Genomic DNA, 24,425 nt, shown 5'->3' on the forward strand with positions numbered 1-24,425 from the left:
TCTTGCCTGGAGAATCCCAGGGACGGGGGAGCCTGGTGGGCTGCCGTCTATGGGGTCACACAGAGTCAGACATGACTGAAGCGACTTAGCAGCAGCAGTTATATATTTAATTCTTTACTGAAGAGAATAAAATTATATGCAATAACTTTTCCATAAACTCAGGACATATGATCACTGTCCAATGGAAATCAATTTAATGGCAGTTCACTTGGATTTCCTGGCAAAGAATAGTTTCCTTAGAATATAGACATAACTTAGAGGTTGAAGAGAGTAGAAGAATGTCTCACTGAGGAACATTCTGGTACCTCTTCACCTATAAATAACCCAAGTGTGGGGAAGACAGATGTGTTCACTAAAATAAATCTTGATAATAAATCTTCTGCGAGTTTAGAACTTACGCTATCTAATATGATTTCCTCTATTTCCATAACCACACCTTCCAAGTGCATTCTCATTTGGGTGTCATTTCATCAAATAGGAAGATCATAAACTCTCAGGGTTAGGAGGTACCTTAAAAGTCAGTGATCTTTATTAATAGCAATGGCTGTTATTCTCATCATCCCATGTTCAGCTGCCCTTGCAGGAAAATGTAACAATCCTGCTCCACTGATGGGCATAGCTTCACTATGTGTACAGAACCAAAGCAATCAGAGTCCCATGACCGGCCTTCTCTTAGTCTTAGTGGGTTTTCCATTTGTAGGAAGTCCCCTTGACTCACAGATATCTAATAAAGCTTGGTGTCATAGGCAAAATAATGACCCCTAAAGATGTCCATATCCTACTCCCTGATACTTGTGAATATATTATGTGACATGATAAGGGAGAAACAAGGTTATCAATGAGTTCACTTTGAGATGAGTTCACTTTGAGAGTTCCCTTTCATCCTATCCAGTGTAATCACTTATAAGTCCTTAGAAGTAGGAAATGAGAGAGTGAAGGTCGGAGTCAGTGAGAGATTGGAAGAAGCTACCCTGCTGGTTTTGAAGATCCAAGAAGAGGCCACAAGCTAAGGAATGTGGGAGACCTCTAAAAGCTGAAAAAAGACAAGGAAACAGAGCCTCCAGAAAGGAATACAGCCCTGCTGGCATATTGATGTTACCCCAGTAAGGCCATTTCAGACTTCTGACTCCTAGAACAGCAAAAGGATAAATTTGTGTTGTTTAAGCCACTAGAAATGGCTTCCATGGTGGTTCAGTGATAAATAATCCACCTGCCACTGCAGGAGACATGGGTTCGATCTCTGGGTCAGCAAAATTCCCTGAAGAAGGAAATGGCAACTCACTCCAGTATTCTTGCCTGGGAAATCCCATGGACAGAGGAGCTTGGCGGGCTACAGTCCATGAGGTTGATAAAGAGTCAGACACAACTTAGCAACTAAATAACAACAAAACCACTGGAAAAGGAACACACAGGTGGTTAAATGCTAGAAGGTGACAAGAGACAAACATCATTTCCTTCCAAGGCTGCTGGGAAATCTCACAGGAAGCAAACATCCCAAGTGCAGAACTGCCTGTCTTTTTTGACCTCCAAAGGTCGGCCTGCTACTCCTCAACTACTGAAGGCCTTTTTACCATGGTAGAATGATGTGAAAATTCCAGGCTAATTAGACATCTATATGAAAAATAGTTTGGAGAAGAGAGTGAAAGCAGGGAGAAATTAGAGGGCATCATACAATAGGCCACGTATGAGATGATGGAGCACAGGAACCTAGTAGCAGAGATTAAAAAAAGTCATGACTATCAGGATTACCCCACTGCCACCAAGCCCCAGCTACACTAGCCTTCTGTGCCTGGACCTCCCGGAGCTCATCCAGGGCTTGAGCCCTTCTGCCTGGTAAGCTCCTTCCCCTATGGCTAGTGCATGGACTTTCAGACGCACCCTAAATGGCACCTCCCGGATAGCTCCTCTATAGCAACCACCCAGGCAGGATTACATCACTTACTTTAATTCTCTTCTGCTGTTGCTAAGCTGCTAAGTCGCTTCAGTCGTGTCCGACTCTGTGCGACCCCATAGACGGCAGCCCACCAGGCTCCCCCGTCCCTGGGATTCTCCAGGCAAGAACACTGGAGTGGGTTGCCATTTCCTTCTCCAATGCATGAAAGTGAAAAGTCAAAGTGAAGTCGCTCAGTCGTGTCTGACTCTTAGTGACACCACAGACTGCAGTCCACCAGGCTCCACCATCCATGGGATTTTCCAGGCGAGAGTACAGGAGTGGGGGGTGCCATTGCCTTCTCCGAAGTCTCTTCTGAGCACTTACCAATAATTTTTTGATTTATATGCTTACACACTTGTTTATTATCTATCTTCCGAAGACAGAATATAAGCTCCATGAGAGCAAGGACCTTGTCTGTTCCCTTCACACTTATCCTCAGGGCTTACCTCAGTACCTGGCACTTAGAAGGAAAGATAGCGCTAAGTCGTGTCCGACTCTTGTGATCACATGAACTGTAGCCTGCCATGTTCCTCTGTCCATGGGATTTTCCAGGCAAGAATACTGGAGTGGGTTGCCATTTCCTCCTCCATGGGAACCTTCCCGACCCAGGTCTCCCACATTGAAGGCAGATGCTTTACTGACTGAGCTATGCGGGAAGCCCCTGGCACTTATCAGGTGCTCAATAAATATATGTATAGCATGAACAAATGACAAAGGAAAGCTCTTAGTGACATATTGGATACAGGTGAAAACGAAAGGACGAGTCACATATGGCTCAAAAGTTTGTAGTGTTAAGTGACTGGGAGATGGTGGTGCCACCAACATAGGCAAACAGAGGAAAAGGAAGTTTGGGCATAGAGCCAGGGATGAGTTGGGCATGAAGTAAGAGCAGAAAGTCCTCTAGGCATCTGAATTCAGCAAGCTCAAAGATCCACTGCTGTCTCATTATCTTCCTGAACTGGCTCTCATCCGCTCCATCTACCTCATCTGGTGACACCACATTCAGGCAAATGTCCACACTGGAAAGTTCAGAATTTGTTCTGGACTCCTTCCTTTCACCCATTCCAACATCCAATGAGGACAATTTTCAAACTGCCAAACTTAAATAAGAGGCATATTTTTTCTTTTACAAAAAGATAAATAGCCTACGTTTGCTGCATTATCTTTGATGGTATCAGTATACTATCTCCCAGTTGTTTCTGAAAACAAAAACAAAAGCAAATAAACAAAAACCACATAGTGCCTTCAAAATAAAGGTAACAGTTTGACAATGAATGAGAACAGGAGAAAAAAAAACAACTGCTTTTCAAAAGAAACCCCTACGGAAGAGAGATTTGAAAAGAATGTTTGGAAATGTTTCCATCATTTTGTGGTATTACTGCCAAAATGATATAAGGCATCATGTATACAAACATTTGTACAGAACACTTTAAAGATCTGGGATAGACACAGAATTTATTAACCTATTTTTATAGTTTTTAAACAGAGGTTTAAAAATTGAAGCTGTTAACACTATGAAAAATACATACCCATGCCAATTAGCTTACAAGAACAATTGATTGATACCAGGGATAAAGGAAATTTACTGACTTGAATTTCAACAAAATGATTATGTAATTTCTAGATAGAACTAGAACTGAGTCTCATGACTTGGGAAGTGTACTTCTTCTGGGGTCAACATCACTTTATGAGGCCTTTTCCACTACATCAGCCATTAAAACCAAAACTGAGATAAACTTAGTGCAAGACCTACAAATCATAGTATCACAAGTATAAACCAAGATTAAAAAATAATAGACACATTCCATCATGGGTTTTTTAATAAGTAAATAAAATAAAAATTATTCTAATTATTCTAAATGTTTTAATCTCATTTTCTTATTCTTTTACAGTTTTCATTTTGGAGGATGTTTTTAAATGGGCACAATATTAGCACAGCAATAAACATATGTAATTTACGTAAAAAATAACTACTTTGGGAGTGTGTGGCTGAGATTTCCTTGCCCACAGGATGTCCAATCACTGCTCTGTGAAGCCAGAGGAATTGCCATAAAACGCATGTGAGCCCACAGCGTGGGAAACCTTCCACAGCTTTGAATTCTCAGTGTCCACGGTTCTCTCATGACCAACAAAATGGGTAATATACATACATGGAGGTGCACTGTCCTCTGGATGTACCCATGTTTGATGAAGCTCCAAAACCTTGATAAGAAGGTAAAATGCAGAGGCGATTCGTTAATGCCATGAGCTAGCTTGCTGCTTGGATGAGGTGAGCAGAGAGTTATTCTCAAGCCCTGGCTCCTAGCCCTAGCTTGATCCCTTTCTTTCTCTCTTTCTCAAAAAAGCATATGGAATGCCAGTGGGAGAGAGTCACTATATTATGGGGATAACCTTGAATTTGCTCTAATTTAAGTTTTTAAAGGAGTAAAGTCATCACAAAACTAACACTTTATTATTAGTAACACATTATTTAGTTATACCTGGTGAGTCAAAAAGCCTCTAACTTACAGAATCAAATCTCAACTCCTTGGCAGTGTTCCTGACCCCACCTTCCTCTTAGGTCTCACTTCCTACCAACTTTATTCTCACACTTTACACTATGTTGTCTGCACATACTATCTTTCTCACTTATTCATACAGTCCTCTGTCCAAAATTTCCTCTATTCTGTATCCTCATCCACCTAATTTCTATTCTTCCATTAAGACCAGGCTCAAACCCCCTATTCCAGGAAGTCATCCTTGACCCATCTCAGGCTATCTTAGATGGTAGTCCCGTCATAATCTTTATGTTCCTGTTATACTTTTGCATAGCTCTATTACTGCATCAAAATTATCTATTTACGGGTTGGTCATCCCCACCAGACTGTGAGCTTTATTTTAGGCTGAGGATGGAGTCTTACTGGTAAACACAATGCCTGGCTTGTAGCAGACATTCCACAGATGTTTGCTGAATGAGTGAGACAGTGAGTGAGTGAGTGAATCAGTAAGCTGTTGGATATCGAGGACTGACAGAATCAAAGGTTAATCTAATGACAAAATATCTACATTTTTAATTTTTGATCCGTCATTGCCTAAGAATATAACTTTAGTGGAAATTGCTAAAGAATGACAAATTACAAGGGAAGCAGCATTGGAAGAGGGAGGTCAGTGAAAGCCTAAAGAGAATGAGAAGACCACGGATGGGGTACCTCAGCCTGCCCTCCCAAACAAGGCTACTTCTTCACAGGTATTACCACAGAGCAAAGACCTCTGAGGTAGCTTAGGGCTGAAGCGAGTTGGCAGTTCCAGGACTGCCCAACATCAACTCCTTAGTTGCTGTACTGTCCAGAGGTCTAGAGGAGCCAGAAAGTGTGGAAGTGGAGAGGGGCTCTCAGGGAATCCTACAACAGGTATGAAAGTATTTCAATTTTTTTTAAAACAACTGGTACAGCCACATCAGTGAATATCAGCTTTGTATCACCTTGCCTGTAGGTAATATTATCTATACTCCCATATTTCCATGGAGAATAATGGCCCCTTTAAAAGCTGAGGATTTATTTAATTGGTTAAGAACCACTTCCCTCTTGACATTTGAGAACATTTTCTTTCTCAGGACTTGGTGGATAGAGCAAGCTCTAAACAAGCACGGAGTGATGGGTTTTTCCCACTCCTTTTGTTCCCCTTAAAAACTTGCCTGTAATTGTGTCTGGTAGCTCTGTTTTTCCCCTTAGTGATGAAATGAAAACTGATTCAGACCTTACCATGTGGGGACTTTTTAGTCACAACAAGCACTAGCTTTATAGTTATTTGCATTCTAAGCTTCCTCCCTCATGTAATTGGAAGAGATTTTGATTGAGTCCTTAACCTAGTTTTTACAGAGCCTCCACCAAATGCCTCAGACACAGACATACTTTATCACTCTTGGCTAAATAAATGAAATGGGCTTTCATCAGAAATGATCAGTCCTCCTCCCAGAGAGAGTTTCTATGATTCCAGCAGTTGATGGGGTTTTTCTCTTCCCACCTAATGGATTTATTTCTCACTTGATTGTCCTTTCCACATCAAGTATAAGCTGCAGCTCTTTCCCACATGAAGCTCACTCAGTGTTTTCATTTTCCAGGATTGACTCACTCTCAGAAGATGAAAGGTGGCCGGGGGTGAGGGGGTGGCGGTGGGGGAGTGGTCTGAAATGATCTAAAATAACTGCAGTGTACAAAGCAGCTGATTAAATTATTTTGAAGGGCTGATGAATGCTTTCAAAATCTCTGCACTGAATGTAATTACCAATGTAGAGGGAATAAAAATTTTTCCTCTACTCTTCTGGGTTCTTTGGTTGGTCTAATAATCAAATTAATATAGGACAGATTAACAGGAGAAAAACCAATTTAACTACTTATGTACAAGGGCCCCATAAGAATATGAGGCCCACAGGCACTTAGGCACTTGAGGCATATGTGCCATTCTGAGCCAAGGAGAAAAGGGTAGGGATCTGGCATTTCAAGGGGGAAAAAAACAATTATTTGCAAGATGGGAAGTCCGAATGTTTGGTAACAAATACTCCAATGCAAACACAATGAGACAGGGAGGAACTGGATCTCCAGCTCAGCCGTGCTCACCCCCTGCTTACCACACCCAGCCCATATTCTGTGTAATTATCTGTGGTAACAGATCTCTTCCTAGCTAGGCCCTCTACCTAGTTTCTTTTAGACAATGAAGGGGAAGGTAAAATATAAAATCTGCTGGGTGTGGATTGCCTTTAGCTCAGAACAGTCTATATGTCAAAGTGGCACATCTGGGACAGCCTTGTTCTAAACCCCTTCACCAATGTTTCTCAGAGTGCACTTTGAGGTCACCTGCCTCCCAAACACTTATGTGCTTCTTAAGCATGCAAAGTCCCCGGCCCCATCAAAGGAACATACTTTTCATCATAAGGGCCTGAAAATCTGTACTCGATAAAGGTTTTTAATAAAAAGTTTATTATACATACAGATGAGTACACTCACCATAAATGGGCACCTTGCTGAAGTTTCACAACTAAACCTGTCTCAAAGACCAGTTCTCAGATCAAGAACAGAATATCACCAATATGGTCCCCTTCTGCTCCCTTTCCCTCACAACCTATTTCCCCACCTCAGGGTTAACCATTATCTTAACTTCTAAGGCCATAGATTAGTTTCATCTGAGGTTTTGAATTTTTTGAAGTCTATAAATGGAATCATACAGTAATGCATTCTTTTCTGTCTGGCTTCCTTTATCAATTATATTTATGATATTCATCCATATTGTTGCATGTAGCTGTAGACTGTTCATTCTCTTTGGCTGAATGGTATTCCACTGTGTGATTATACCAAAAACTGTTTACTCATTAAACTTAAATTTAAATGATAATGAAATACCTGTATATAACCACCAGAATGGTTAAAATTAAAACAGAAAATACCAAGTGTTGGTGAGGATGTGGAACAACAGAAATTCTTACACACCAAAAGAGGGACTATAAATCGGTATAATCACTTTGGAACACCCTTTGTCAGTATTCTCAGTTCAGTTCAGTTGCTCAGTTGTGTCCAGCTCTTTGCAACCCCATTGACTGCAGCATGCCAGGCCTCCCTGTCCATCGCCAACTCCTGGGGTTTACTAAAACTCATGTCCGTTGAGTCGGTGATGTCATCCAACCATCTCATCCTCTGTCATCCCTTTCTCTTCCCACCTTCAATCTTTCCCAGCATCAGGGTCTTTTCAAATGAGTCAATATTCTACTAACACTGAATATGTGGCTAACTGATAATGCCAAAATTTCACTCCCAGCTATATGCCCCACAGAAACACATACATATGTTCACCACAATGACCCAAACTAAAACATTCACAGCTGTTCATAATAGTCAAAATCATTGTGCTACCTAAAAGTCATCAGCAATTGAGCCAAATCTGCATTTTTAATAAGTTCACCAGAGGATTCTTATCCACACAAACTTCTGAGAATCTTTGCATTCAATATTCTGCAGATTTACTTTGAGACTAAACCTAGGAATTTCAGCAACTATCAAAATCCATAAGGTCAATATGTTTGAATTTGTCAAATAAAAAAGATGTTTTCTCATCATTAAACTTACAACAGGGCTTCAAGTAGGAGTTTATATTAATACTTAAGCACCATGTACAGTTCCTCATTACTTTGAAAGCTGAGCACTACAGAAAAGTGTTTCACAAAACACGTTAAAATTTTAATTGTATTCTCACAACTGTGGACTTAGGGCAGCTGCTGAGATTCCTCAATCACACCATTACTGTGATGAATAAATATTTTACATAATGCTGTTTTCCCATGAAGTTCCTGTGATTAAATAATAACTTCAATTTGTAAGATCAAGAAATGATGGGGAAAGCTCAGATCTCAGAAACTTTGACAAGAAGCAATTGAGCAGACCCCTACTCTGAAGTAAAGTGTGAGAATGTATTGTATTTTGGTGGCAGCTGACAGATTTTGAGTAATCGCCTACAAAAAGGGCTACCCTTAAATAATGGCCTTAAATAACAGAGCAATAACTCAATTATCACTCCTAAGGAGGTGGGAAAACACCCACAAGCAAACCATCTTAAAGATGAACAAAGAAACAGCCATTCTTACACCACAGGATTTCCATAGACTAAAAATGATCCACACAAACCCCAAATGCAAACTATTTGGAATCAAAATGTTTAGAACCAAAAAAGACCCTAAAGAGCATCTACAGAGGAAAGGAGACTCTTACGTGAATATAATCAAGTAACTAAAATTATACAAAGCTATGATTTTAAAATAATGCTCCATAGCCAAATTCTTAGGCACTCAATAAACTGAATTTAGACTCTATATGAGACATCTCAGCAGTTATTTAAAAAGCACAACAAAGGCAAATTTAGTGTCTCCAGCTGCAAGCTATGAACCTGTCCTTCTAAAACTAATATAATCACATATACTGTTCCTTTTGTTATATTTATAATGGACTATTCAGAGGTAACCTAAAAAATTACAAGGTGAAAGAGCTTACTAGTAGGCACCAATATCTCATACCTAAGGGTCAGAAGGGCATAGGACTAAGGACAACTCTACCTATAAGAGGAAGTGTATGTCAGCCTTAGCAGGGAAAAGAAAAAGAGTATTGTCCCTGGGCCTTGAAAAACAAACGCCTTCTATGTGCAAGTGACTCTGATGTGACAAATATGGAAGAACTCTCACAGCAGGAAGTTCAATGGCTGAGGAGGGAGGGTGGGGAAACCCTCCTTTCATCATTAATCTGCTCAGTCTCAAGAGAGATGGCAAATACTTAAAATATCAAGAGGCTTGATCACTTACAAGAAGCAGCCCATCTGGGAATACACATCTAATCCGCCCTAAATTCCAGAACATCACTTCGCCGGGCCCTTAAGATCACATTTAACTTGCCAAGCAGTGAGGTTACAAGGACAGGGAGGGAGCAGGGTGGGGGAGGTGATAAGAGCTGGCCTGTGCACAAGAAAAGGGAGTGCTGGCAAATCTGGGCTTTGGAATGTCCTGTCTTTGTGACCTCTGAGGACTCCACCACCCTGTCATTCATGGTAGACAGAATGGCAGCCTCAAAGGATATTGTCAAGTGAAGGTCTCTCTTTGTTTTGGTAGTTTTTTGTAGAGAAAACAACTTGACTCTTTAGGACAATGAAATGATTCTAAATATGGTGTTTTTTCTTTCTTTCTTTCTTTTTTTATAAGTTAGATGCTAGTCTGGCAGTTAGCTGTTCTTTGAGACAAAAGCTCTAGCCTCACAATGTAGTTTACTTGGACTGCACAGGAGTTTTCTAATTAAAAATGGTCTCTAACAGTGTTACTAGTGAACTCACTATAATTTCAGGTTTAGAAAACAGCTAAGCCCACAGACAGCAAAGACAAATCAAGGACAACAGCTCTGGCCAAATGGAAACCCTTTGAGTGGGAAGTAGATGCTGCACCCATGGATTGTTCTGTGCTCCCAAGCTCTAATTAAGTTCACCTATACTTCTAGTTCACCTAGACTTCCCTGGTGGCTTAGATGGTAAAGCATCTGTCTGCAATGTGGGAGACCAGGGTTTGATCCCTGGATTGGGAAGATCCCCTGGAGAAGGAAATGGCAATCCACTCCAGTACTATTGCCTGGAAAATCCCATAGACAGAGGAACCTGGTAGGCTACAGTCCATGGGATCGCAAAGAGCTGGACACGACTGAGCGACTTCACTTTCTTTCTTTCTTTCTTCCTTTATACTTCTTAAGGTCTTCCCTGGTGGCTTGGATGGTAAAGAATCTGCCTGCAATGCAGCAGGCGCAGGTTTGATTCTTGGGTCAGGAAGATCCCCTGGAGAAGGGAATGGCAACCTACTCCAGTATTCTTGCCTGGAGAATTCCATAGACAGAGGAGCATGGCAGGCTACAGTCCATGGGACTGCAGAGTTGGACATGACTGAATGACTAACACACACACACACATACTTCTTAAACAGCACTGATAAAGCCGCCAGCACGAGCCCATGTGTTTGTGCCGAGCAGACCTGTTGTTCTGCTGCTTGCACCCCACTACGGCCATCCTGGTACTACACTGGTCCAGGCGTCTCACTTGCTCCTTTATGGGTCAAGCAAGCAATCCAGTTGGGAATCCCTCACATTTCTGATAAACAAGGGAAACTTATGCACTGTATGGATGTGAGAGCTGGACCATAAAGAAGGCTGAGTGTCTAAGAATTGATGCTTTTGAACTGTAGTGTTGGAGAAGACCCCTGAGAGGCCCTTGGACAGCAAGGAGACCAAACCAGTCAATCCTAAAGGAAATCAACCCTGAACACCCATTGGAAAGACTGAAGATCCAGTCCTTTGGCCAAGAGGACTGGATGCTAAGTCCTCTGATGCTAAGAGCCAACTCATTGGAAAAGACCCTAATGCTAGGAAGGATAGAAGGCAGGAGAAGGGGGCGACAGAGGATGAGATGGTCGGATAGCAACATCAACTCAGTGGACATGAGTTTGAGCAAACTCTAGGACATAGTGAAGGACAGGGAAGCCTGGCGTGCTGCAGTCCATGGAGTCACAAAGAGTCAGACACAACTTAGGGACTGAAAAACAAAGTGCACTGTTTAGACTAATTCCCATTGACACGACCCCGGTACAAAGCTGATTCCCTCACATTTGTGTGGTGTGGGGGCATGGACAAAGGTAAACATAGGCCAAATACATAGGACTTAAGCTGCATGAAAGCAGGTGTTTATGTGTGCTCTATTCATGTCTACCTCCCCAGGGCCTAGAAGAGTGCCTGGCATATGATGGAAGTGAGATGCATGTTTGGTGGATGTAATGCTGGTGAAGAGAAGATAAGAGCATGAGTCAGAAGGAACTGGGGCTTAGCAACTTGGGCCTGTTCTTAAGAGCTACAACTAAGAGAAAGGCATCTGTACCCGGGAGAATTCAACACCCATTGCAGGTTTTAAAAAGAAAACTGAGATCATCAAGATAAATCCTCCCTCATTAGTGGTTTGTTTGTGTTTTTTTTTTTTTTATGTATATATTTCTTTGGCTGCGCCAGGTCTTCATTGCAGCATGTGGGATCATTTAATTGCAGACTTTGGGATCTAGTTCCCTGACCAGGGATCAAACCCAGCCCTCCTGCACTGGATCTGGAAGTCTTAGCCACTGAACCACCAGAGAAGTCCCCATTAGTGTTTTTTCATTAACTTGGCAAATATTTATTGCTTACTCACATTGTACTAAGCACCTTCTAGGTGCCAGGCATACCAAAATGAACAGACAAAATCAAGTTCTCATGAAGTTTTGCTGTTGTTGTCGTTCAGTCGTTCAGTCATATCTGATTCTTTTCAACTCCATGGACTGCAGCACACCAGGTTCCCCTGTCCATCACCAACTCCTGGAGCTTGCTCAATCCCATGTCCATTGAGTCGGTGATACCATCCAACCATCTCATCCTCTGCTGTCCCCTTCTCCTCCTGCCTTCTATCTTTCCCAGCATCAGGGTCTTTTCCAAAGGGTCAACTCTTGGCACCAGGTGGCCAAAGGATCGGAGCTTCAGCTTCAGTATCAGTCCTTCCAATGAAATTCATGGTTGATTTCCTTTAGGATTGACTGGTTTGATCCCCTTGCTGTACAAGGGACTCTCAAGAGTCTTCTCCAACAACACAGTTTAAGAGCATCAATTCTTGGGCACTCAGCCTTCTATATGGTCCAACTTTCACATCCACACATAACTACTGGAAAAACTGTAGCTTTGGCTGTATGGACCTTTGTTGGCCAAGGGACATCTCTGGTTTTAATATGCTGTCTAGGTTTGTCATAGCTTTTCTTCCAAGGAGCAAGTGTCTTTTAATTTCATGGCTGCAGTCACCATCTACAGTGATTTTGGAGCCCAAGAAAATAGTTTGTCACTGTTTCCACTGTTTCCCCATCTATATGCAATGAAATGATGGAACCAGATGCCATGATCTTTGTTTTTTTAATGTTGAGTTGTAAGCCAGCTTTTTCACTCTCCTATTTCACCTTCATTGAGGCTCTTTAATTCCTCTTAGCTTTCTGCCATAAGGGTGGTGTCATCTGCATATCTGAGGTTACTGATATTTCTCCTGGCAATCTTGATTCCAGCTTGAACTTCATCCAGACTGGTATTTCACATGATCTACTCTGCACGTAAGTTACATTAGCAGGGTGACAATATTCAGCCTTGACAGACTCCTTTCCCAATTTGGAACCAGTTCACTGTTCCTTGTCTAGCTCTAACTGTTGCTTCGTGACCTGCATACAGGTTTCTCAGGAGGCAGGTAAGATAGTCTGGTATTCCCACATCTTTAAGAATTTTTCACAGTTTGTTGTGATCCACACAGTCAAAGGCTTTAGCATAGCCAATGAAGCAGAAGTAGATGTTTCTCTGGAACTCTCTTACTTTGTCTATGATCCAGCTAATGTTAGCAATTTGATCTATGGTTCCTCTGCCTTTTCTAAATCCAGCTTGTACATCTGGAAGTTCTCAGTTCACGTACTGTTGAAGCCTGACTTGGAGAATTTTGAGCATGACCTTGCTAGCATGTGAAATGAGTGCAATTGTGTGGTGGTTTGAACATTCTTTGGCATTGCCCTTCTTTATGATTGGAATGAAAACTGATCTTTTCCAGTCATGTGGCCACTGCTGAATTTTCCAAATTTGCTGGCATATTGAGTGCAGCATTTTAATAGCATCGTCTTTTAGGACTTGAAATAGTTCAGCTGGAATTCCATCACCTCCACTAGCTTGAAGACATGCTAGTAACAGCCAGACAATAAACGCAAAAGTATTTTGAAGAGTTTTAAGTGCTAAGAAGAAAACAAAATAGTTATTAAAGCAGGACAGAGTGATGGGGGAAGAAAAGTACTAATGCTTCTGCTAGGACTGTCCAAAAAGGACTCTCTAAGGACTGCCTGGAAAATCCCACGGACGCAGGAGCCTGGTAGGCTGCAGTCCATGGGGTCGCTAAGAGTCGGACACGACTGAGCGACTTCACTTTCACTCTTCACTTTCATGCATTGGAGAAGGAAATGGCAACCCACTCCAGTGTTCTTGCCTGGAGAATCCCAAGGACGGGGGAGCCTGGTGGGCTGCCGTCTATGGGGTCACACAGAGTCGGACATGACTGAAGCGACTTAGAAGCAGCAGCGGTAAGGACTGCATATTAGACCTGTGTGTTGAAAAGAAAGCAATCAGGTAAACTTCTGGGAAAAGAACATTTCAGCTGGGAAGAGCAAAGGCCCAGAGACATGAGTGCCTTGGGCAGATCGAGGGACAGAAAGGTAAAGATAGAGGTTGAGACAGGGAATGGGAGGAGGAAGACTGAGGTGTGGGTCCTTGCAGGCATTGGTGAGGAGCTTACATTCTATTTCAAAGTGAAAAGAAACCATAAAATAAATGTAAGTGTGAGAGTAGATTGATCTTTACTCGATCTCTCCAACTGCTGTAGAAAGAATGTCTATGGAAGGAAACAGAGAGACTATTAGGAGACTGTAACAATGGCATGGTTGAGCTGTCGTAGTGGAGGCATTGAGAAGTGGTCAGCTTTGGATACAGTGTGAAGCTCCAGGACATAATGATGGATAATAGGTAAGGTATAAAATAAAGTGGAGGATGATGGGTGACTTCTAGGAATTTGACAAAGTGATTGAGTAAACAGTAGTACTATTTACTGGTAATGGGGAGTTTGAGAGAGGAACAAGTAAATGGAGTGTATGTAGAATCAAGAGTATCTTTAGCCATGTTGAGTTTGAAGTTGACTGTTAGACATCCAAGAGTCTCCTGAGTTAAACAATAGTTGGATATACAAATCTAAAGGTATGAGCAAAATCAGAGCTGGAGATATGACTCAGGCCATCAGCATATTCATTGTGTATAAAGTTCTGGGCCTGGATGAGATTACCTCAGCAGAGTAGCTGCCTACAGAACTGGGGTAAATGGAGAGCTCCCAAGCATGTGGCTAACTTATTTATTGTTATTCAGTCACTCAGTTGTGTCTGACTCTTTGCAGAGTCAAACACATGGAATGTAGCATACCAGGCTTCCCTGTCCTTCATCATCTCCCAGAGTTTGCTCAAATGTCCATTGAGTCAGTGATGCTATCTAACCATCTCATCATCTGCTGCCATCTTCTTCTTTCGCCTTCAATCTTTCCCAGCATCAGGATCTTTTCCAATGAGTCACTCTTCCCATGAGGTGGCCAAAGGACTGGAGCTTCAGCTTCAGTGTCAGTCCTTCCAATAAGTATTCAGGGTTGAGTTCCTTTAGGATTGACTGGTTTGATCTCCTTGCAGTCTAAGGGACTCTCAAGAGTCTTCTCCAGCATCACAGTTTGAAAGCATCAATTCTTCAGCGCTCAGCCTTCTTTATGGTCCAGCTCTCACTATCATACATGACTACTGGAAAAACCATAGTGTTGACTACATGAACCTTTGTCGGCAAAGTGAGGCAAGATTTATTTCAGACCCTTTTGTATTTCCTCCGCTAATGTAATGTCAAAAAAATGAGGGGAAATTACCAGGACAAAATATCTGACCAACATGAAACTTCAAGGATGATGAAAGTTCCTTTTTAAACTAGATAATCTAGAGGGGAAAGCAGCAAAATATAAAAGTAAAACACAAATAATCATTCCTTTCTAAGTCGGTTTCAAAGCCTGTTTTCCTAGTTAAGCTAATGCCATGTGAAATACTGGGGTGGAGGTAGGAAAGAGCTCCAAACATTCCTTTTAGATGACATCATTGATTCTAACCAAAGAATCAAGGGCTCTTGGACAGCAGGACTTAGGAGATAAGGAAAAGGGCAAACCATTAACATTTAGCGAATATAAATACAGAACATTTTTGGTTTTTATGATTTTAAAAAATTCCACTCTGAAAGCTATGATATTTAATTCCAAATACATTTGATTTTCATTTTAAATTGTAAGGTCTCAAATTTACTGCAATAAGCTTCAAAGGCACATCTGTAATTACAAAAAAACTAAAGCTGAAAGTTCTATAACAAATAAATCTAGTTTTCTATTTTGCTACTGGGAACCTAGGAAGACTGCATATTATGTTTTATACCTGAATCCTCCTTATACAAAACCTAAGCCATATACACACATCTCTACTTTGAAATAGTGTAATCTGGGGGTACAGCCGACCTTCACAAAACAAATCAAGGAATTTTCCATGATGCCAAGAACTTTAGTCAGAGTCTGTAGTATATGAAGTACCACTTTCCCCTTTCACCCAGTTCAAATATATTTTTAAAAAAGAAAGGAGGGAAAAATCAGAGAGAAGGAAGGAAAGAAGACCCATATATCTTAGATAGCTAGAAGACAGATGGACAGATGTTGTTGTTCAGTAGCTAAGTTGTGTCTGACTCTTTGCAATCCCATGGACTCTAGCACACCAGGCTCCTCTGTCTTCCATTAGTTCCTGGAATTGCTCAAATTCACGTCCATAGAGTCCGTGATACTATCGAATCATCTCACCCTCTGTTACCTCCTTGTCTTTGGCCTTCAATCTTTCCCAGAAGCAGGGTCTTTTCCAATGAGTCGGCTCTTTGCATCAGGTGGCCAAAGTATTGGAGTCTCAGCTTCAACAATAGTCCTTCCAATGAGTATGCAAGATTGATTTTCTTTAGGACTGGCTGGTTTGATCTCCTTGGAGTCCAAGAGACAGATAGATAGCTCTTTCATGCTTTTACACTTTTGCACACATTCTGTCCTCTCATCACACTTATTTGTTTCACAAGCCTATGTCTCCCATTTATATCTTTTACATTCATACCCTGGTCTATCTTAACACCTAAAGGAAGAGATCACAAGTAGAATATTTTAAAAATTCCTCCCAATTTAGGTCCTTTGATATTGATTGTATTCATGTATTCATTTTTGTCATGTACCTTGGCAGTGCCCTCATGCTTTGAGTTGAATTTTCTGCCTTACCCCTGACACTGGGATTAGACAGGGGACTTGCTCTAGCCAAAGGGGTGTTAGCAAACATAATTCAGGCAGAGGCAATAAAAAATATGCTTGCACATTTCTACTTGTACTCGTGTGTGTCTGCCATTTCTGTGAGAACATGTTCAGACTAACTTGCTGGCTAGTCATGTAGCAGAGCCAAGTTATCCTGGTTGCCACACAGCCAAGGCTATCCTAGAGTAGTCTACCAATCCTTAGACAAGTAAATGAACCCCACCTAAATTAGCAGAGTTGCTGAGCCAACTCACAAATGACCACAGATTCATGAACAAATGCAGCCCGGAGAAACCAAGCCCAATACAAAGAAGAGTCATGAGCTAAACCAAGTGTCAGCCAACTACGGTCCATGGGCCAAATCGCCCACCACCTGTTTTTGTATGGCCCATGGAAAAAAAAATAATCACAGGCCATTCAGTTTCATGGTTTAAAAAAATAAAATAACATTTCATAACACATTAAATAATATTTTATAGTCTGAAAATTATATGAAATTCAAATTTCAGTTCCATAAATAAAGTTTTATTGGAACATAGACACATGCATTTGTTTATATATTGTTTATGGCTGCTTTTGCACTACAAGGGCAGAATTGGGTATCTGTGACAGAGACTGCACAGCCTATGAAGCCTAAAATATTTACTGTCTGGCCCCTTAAGGAAAAAGACTGCTAACTTCTGAGCTAAATGAATGTTCATTGCTGTATGCCCCTGGGGCTCAATGGTATTTTGTTACGACGCATCACTGGTACAAAAGTTCACTGACGTATCTCATCTGAAAGCTAATTCCCTTCCCTACTCCCCCAGCAGAGAGTGCTAGTAAAGCAGCAAGGGCTCAGGGTCAGAACAAAAGCAGCCGCTCTTCACCACCACAGGAATGGACTTCATGACCAGGGCTCCAAGGATGAATGCCAGTACATCAAAGAATGCCACATTCTTCAGTGATTCCCCATCCAGGGAGCAGATCACATCAACCTTTCTGCCAGTGACCAGCGACAACTGGAAAGCCTCCTTATTCTGCTGACAGTGTCACAACACCTATGAGCCACAGATTCCATCCATTGCCAGCTTTATACCAGAGATCAACTTGCCAAGGAGCAGAAGTGGGGAGAAGAAATATGGAAGTTGAAAGGAAGCTGAGTGTTTACCCTGATCGTAATATTGGACTAAGTTTACCAAACTGAACTAAAATTTCATTCCCACCTTGGAATCCAGTGGTGGAAACTTGGGAGGAACATTATTTTAATTAATACACAAAAAATTAAGAAGCTACATGTTCTTTTCCTCTTTCAATATAATATGGATGAACTCTGCAAACCTGATAGGAATTTTTGTGGAATAAATAGATCAATGAACAAATGAATGATAAACTCCCTACCATATTACTGTGTGTTCTTACCACCATCTCCTGGCATTTCTATCCAGTCAAGATATCAATCCAGAAATAACCCATTCTTCCTCTTGCAGTACTTTCCAACTTTCAGAAGCAAGCACCAGCTTCTCCATTCAGGTCCCCTCATTCAGAAACACCTCCCTCTCCCTCTGATCCTTCAGTTACTGAATCTAATAGGTAGTCTCAGACTCTTAGACAAATTTACATGAAACAGACAACTATCCTCCAGGTTAGAGGAATTTGGATCTTTCAGTAGACTTTGGCCTTAAACCCGTACTAAATATCTTCTGAGACTGTAAGGAGGCAATGTTTTCCCCAAGAGGAAAAAAAGTCAGATTTCCACATCTGGAGTTTGACCTTTGTGCATGTTGTCATTTCACCCACCACAGGAAACCTTTCTGGGCTGGGTTGAAATGTGTAACTTCTCAACAGCGAGGCTGGTAGCAATCCCACCCAGCTGTGTGGAACGGGAAGTGACAGGGCAATTAATATTCTGTTAAAACTTCAGGGGGCTACACTGAAGCTGGCCACATTCTGGGGCTGACTCATCATGTTAAAACCAAACATAGTATATTGTCTGTTCACTTCTGCTGACTCACCTGTCAGCCCTAAGAAATACGTACCAGGCAGAACTGCAAGGTCTCAGACCTGCCTTGCTAGGATGTTACCCTTCAGCACCAGCCATGCCAGTTCACTCTGTGAATAAGCTTCTTTATTGAACCATGGATGATTTCAAATGTGTGAAAGATTGTTTTGTGAAGGGAGATGACCAACCTCTTTTTCTGCACTGTTTTATACGGGAAAACAAAAAAACAGCATGGATCACAATACAACTGACATTTGAAAAGAGCCATAGCATTTCCAAGCTGGACGGAGGCTTAGAGATCAAGTTGAAAGTACTTTCCTAGGAGAATGGGAGGGTATCGAGCATAGTGGATAAGAGCTTTGAGTCAGGCATCCTGAATTCATGTCCCATCTCTGCCACTCATAGTGGAATTATAAGTAGGAGGCTAATGTAGGTATTAAGTAACTTTAAGCAAACTGCTCAGGCTCCCTGAGCTTCGATTTCCTTATCTGTAAAATGAGGAATAATTATAGCACCCATCTCATTGGGCTATTGTGAGGATTAAAGGGGATGAAGTATAAAAAGAGTACAGTGCTTTGCACAAAGTGCTCAATAAATAGCATCTATTATTAAGGCTGCTGGGGCAAGCCATGGAAACCTCTTTCCTGGAAACAGGATAGATCCCCCATGTGTTCGGTATTAGATGGGTAAAGTGTAGAATAATGTCACTGCAAGCTGGGTATTGGTGGGGGTGGGGCAGGCAAAGAAGGGAAAGTTGCCCAGAGGAAGGATGGGTCCTCAGTGGCTTCAAGGACTGTGCCTTGGGTCCCCATCTTTCTGGGGAAAGGGGCTCATCTTAGGGAAGGTTCCATCACTCTGTCACAGTTTTAGATCTGCTGAAGATAGTCATTCATTTTTTTAAAAAAAGACCTCTCTGATTATAAGTCTCTGAAGGCTCTGCTCAGATTTCCCTTTAGGGGCCTTAAAGGCACACACAAGTAAAGCACAGACCAGTTTAAAAAAAAAAAAAGTCTGGCTAGTAAAGGCCTACAGAAACTGATACTTACATGATACTGTTAAGTGCACTCTTTTTAAACCACTAATTCTTATTCCACGGAAAGTGGTCTTTATGTCAAAGTCCTTAAGAGGTCCAACAGCTTGTATAACCGGCAAACCTCATGGCTGGTTAGCAGCTTTCAGGGCTTGGATTCCCAGTGATAAACAAAAGAATTCCAAAGGCCACAATCCATAAACTCTCTGGAGAAACATATGGAACTACTTAAGTAGGTTGGCTCAGAGTTGTTGTTTTGAAAACAAGTCTCCTCAGCCAGAATCTCCGCTGAGTGCTATTTATTGAATGGTTGGAGAAGGGCAAGACCCCCTGGGTCCTGTAGGGCAGCTCTTCAGCAGTCTTGAACATTTTGCAGATATCTCTCTAAGTCTCCTGATACCCAGGAAAAGATATCGGAAGTCTGTACGTTTGTATCCATTCTCCAGAGGCATTGAGCACGCTCACTTAGGAGCCTGTATCCTCAAATACCTTCTACAAATCTCTGATTGCAAGAGCAGTAGTCTCCAACTCTTTTCTTTCTTATACTCAGAACTTTTTTGATTATCACCTCTACTGTCAAGATTCAACTGGCCACCCAGTCCTTTGCACCTTGACAAAAGTCCATGTGAACTTACATAATAACTGATTCCAAGAGCCAGTCTCCTACTATTGAACTGGAAATTCCTTGAGAGCAGCAACTTTTATCTGCTTCTCTTCCGTATCTCTAGGATTTGGTATAGTAGGTGATTCACAATTCTTTTCTTGTTGTATTAATAACATCTAATTAATTAATATTATAAATCATTTAATAAATAATTAGGTCCTGGCCATCCTGACCTTTTTGGTCAGTGGGAGAGCCAATGACTAGAACTCAAAATTCTGATACTATGATGAGTTACTTCACAAGGACTGACACTAACCCCATCATGTAATTGTTTGTGCTCTCTGATGGTAAATTATGTGGCCACTAAGATGCAGATGTAGAATAGCTTTGGGATCCACCATTATGCTTTAAAACACAGACAGAGCCAACCTTTTTGGCTTGTGCTGTGTGAGTAATTTGTCCTGGTCCCAGATCAACACATATTGTCATTCTCTTTTTAAAACAAATAATGAGATTTTTTTCCCCTTCATTATTAAAGTATTACTCAAGATTTTCTGTTCTAGCAAAATGCAGACTAAGATAAATCTCACTATAAAACCTAGAAATGCTGTATAAAACATAATTTTTAAATGTTTTAAATTCATAGCTAAGCTCTCAAGAAAGAAAGAAAAATCCACAGGCACCAGAAACAAAGAGGTAATTGAAAACAGAGCAAAGTTTCAAAGTGTCTGCTCATGATGTAGCTGCATTATAGTGATGGAAAGTTTGTTATTGATCTATTCACCTAAGTGCTTGGAATTTCATGCTTGTGTGAGGACATAGCATGGGCACTGGGCCCATATGGACAAAGATGGAACTGAGAACACTGCATAAAAGTTACAACACTTAAAGGATTATACCCTATGTGAAAAGGCAGTCTAAGTAAAAATCTATCCATCAGTACAGGGAGATGTCAAGGAAATTAAAACTGTATATAGATGGGTTAAATAGCAGTTTGATACAGCAAAGGAGTTCATAAACTGGAAAACAGATTTGAGGAATTTATCAAAAAGGCACAAAGACATAAAGGTCTGGAAAACATGAAAGATTAAGAGACATGGAAGAGGGAATGAGGAAGTCTAATACATATTTAATTCCAAAAGTAGAAAATAGGATACTTTAAAAAAATTTTTTTAAGATAATGGCTGAACTTTTACATAAATGACTAAAGAACTTGAATCCTGAAGTTCAATAATAATAAGTTCTGAGGAGAATAAGTTAAACTAATTCCAAAGTTAGCCACAACATAATAAAACTTCAGCAATTCAAAGACAAATAAGAGATCTCTAAAGCTATGCAAAAATAATCATAAACATAGAATTCAATGCCCAGCTAAACTTTCATTAAAAAGTGAAGGTGAAATAAATATTCTTTTTAAAGACCAAGAAAGTTTACTGCTCACAGATAATGATGAAATTAGCACCTCCATAACTGACCAAACTTTATGCTATGATTTCTAAAAGTTAAAAACTGAACTGACAAAAATATTTTAATATTCTACTCACTTGAACAACTATCACGACCCCTTTACAGATCTTCAATGCCATATTCCTGTATTTCTTCATAACAAAGAACCCCCTCTTTTTTTTCTTTTGTCCTCAACCAGGGATCAAACCCTCACCCCTCCAGTGGAAGCACAAAGTCTTAACCACTGAACCACCAGAGCAGTTTCTGAACCTCCTTCTTTTAAAAGGTATAGTTGAATCTCTTTATGTACATATGTATATATATATATATATACATTTGAACTCTTTCAGCCCTCTTATTTTGACAATGTATAGTTGACTGTCTTTTGAAATTTGTTTATTTGTGAGTACTAGCCCTCCCTTCCTTGTGGATCCTAAAGTAATTATTGGAAGGGGTAAATGTTTGCATGAGGGTGGAAGGGAAATCCGTATTCACATATAAACAAGAACTTATAAAATGTATGTATAAGGAAATGAATCGTGATACATAGTTCTGGCCTCTGGTTGCCAGTCTTTTCATTTCTTTTTGCATAAAGATCTTAAATAAGTGACAAAAAGGCATATTTTAAAAGCCTAAATCTGTGGACCTTTATTGAAAAAAATACTAAGTATATACTCATGAAGAAGAAACTTTAGCCAAAAAGTAAAGAAGTGGAATGCAAAGAGCAAGGGTGATCAGATAAATTAAATAAGCATATAGTGGGAATTTAAAATGTGGATAAATTTAACAAGCATGTATTGGGAATTCCCTGATGGTCTAGTGGTTAGGACTCAGCAATCTCACTGCTGCAGCCTGGGTTTGATCCCTGGATGAGGAACTAAGATCCTGAGGCACACCAAAGAAACAACAAAAACCAAGCATGTGTTAGTCGGAGTTCTCCAAAGAAACAGAACCAAGGGGATATATATATACATACAGAGAGAGAGAGCGAAATAAGAAGAAATTTATTACTGAAGTCTCAAGATCCACCATCTGCAAGCTGGAGAACCAGGAAAGCCAGTGGTATACATAAGTGAAGTCACTCAGTCGTGTCCGACTCTTTGTGATCCCATGGACTGTAGTCTACCAGGCTCCTCTGTCCATGAGATTTTCCAAGCAAGGTTACTGGAGTGGGTTGCCATTTCCTTCTCCAAGTGGTGTACATAATTCAGCCCAAATTCAAAGGCCTGAGAGTAGGGGAGTGATGTATAAAGTCCTGGTCAGAATTTAAAAGCTCCAAAACCAGGACCACTGATTTCTGAAGGCAAAAGAAAATGGATGTCTCAGCTCAAGCATAAAGAGAACATTTACTCTTCTTTCACCTTTTTATTCTATTCAGGCCCTCAATGATTGGATGATGCCCACCCACATTGTGAAGATGATCTTTTTTACTCAGTCTAACTGACTGAAATGCTAATCTCTACCAAAGACAACCCCACAGGCACACCTGGAAATAATGTTTTACCAGCTATCTGGGCGTTCTGTAGCCCAGTCAAAGTTGGATACATAATATAAACCATTACAATGGAGAAAAAGGAACCAGCCTACACTGTTGGTGGTAGTATAAATTGGTGCAGCTACTATGGAAAGCAAGATGGAGGTTCTTTTAAAAAAACTAAAAATACTGTTACCATATGGTCCAGCAATCCCTTCCTCCTTGGGCACCTAGAACACCAACTCTCCTGAAGCTCCACTGGCCCCTTGTTCCCAGGAGACAGACTTGCCCTGCCATGGCTGCTGAAATACACTTCTAGGTGGGAGAGCATACTGGTCATGCAAACTGCCTATGGCAGAGCAGTGCGTGCTCCAAGTTGTTCACTGTGCTCAGCTTCTCCAGGGATCGCAGGGCTCCCTGTCAAACCTTATTCTGCTCCAGCCTCCCTCCAAGGAATTTTGGCTGTGGCTTCTCATAGCCTGGAGCTGCAGGCAGGCCTTGCCAGCCTGTCTTGAGAGCCAAGGGGATCAATATCTGTAATTGATACTTGGCATTCCAGGGTACCCAGCACATGTTAGTAGCTCTGAATTAAATCAAACTTCTTAATTATGTTGCTCAAATTTGCTACATTCTTACTAATTTTTTATCTGCTTGATCACCCTTTCCCATCTTATGTCTTTTATTACTTACATAATTCTATTCTTTCAAAACTTTGAGTTAGTCATTATTATTGTGCTAATCAGCTGCCTTTGCTCTCAGAATACTTAAAATCTACTCTCTTGGCAAATTTCAGGCAAATTTCGAGTATACAATACAGTATTATTAACTAGAGTCATCATGATGTACATGAGATCCTCAGAAATTATTCATCTTATAATTGAAGACATGTATACTTTGACCAGCATCTCCCTATTTCCTCCATCCCCTAACCTATTACATAGTTAGGGGATGTAACATGGTTAGAAGCTGCCAAATCCTTTTAGAGAATAGGCCTGGAAATGATATAGCACCACTCTTTCCAGCTCAACTGGTCACAGAAGTCACAGGCCAGCCCATATTCAATGAAAGAAAAAACAGACCCCACTTCTCAATGGGAAGAGTGTCAAAGAATTCATAGCAATCTTTAATCCAACACAGTGCTTTTGTCTGTTTGTGACTAATGTTCGGTTCAGTAGCTCAGTTATATCTGAATCTTTGCAACCCCATGGACCACAGCACACCAGGCCTCCCTGTCCATCACCAACTCCTGGAATCTACCCAAACTCATATCCATAGAGTCAGTGATGCCATCCAACCATCTCATCCTCTGTCGTCCCCTTCTCCTCCTGCCTTCAATCTTTCCCAGCATCAGGGTCTTTTCAAATGAGTCAGTTCTTCACATCAGGTGGCCAAAGTACTGGAGTTTCACCTTCAACATCAGTTCTTCCAATGAACACCCAGGACTGATCTCCTTTAGGATGGACTGGTTGGATCTCCTTGCAG

The sequence above is a fragment of the Bos taurus genome, chromosome 17 (genome assembly GCF_002263795.3).
Source record: "Bos taurus isolate L1 Dominette 01449 registration number 42190680 breed Hereford chromosome 17, ARS-UCD2.0, whole genome shotgun sequence".
In the NCBI taxonomy this organism is placed as follows: Eukaryota; Metazoa; Chordata; class Mammalia; order Artiodactyla; family Bovidae; genus Bos; species Bos taurus.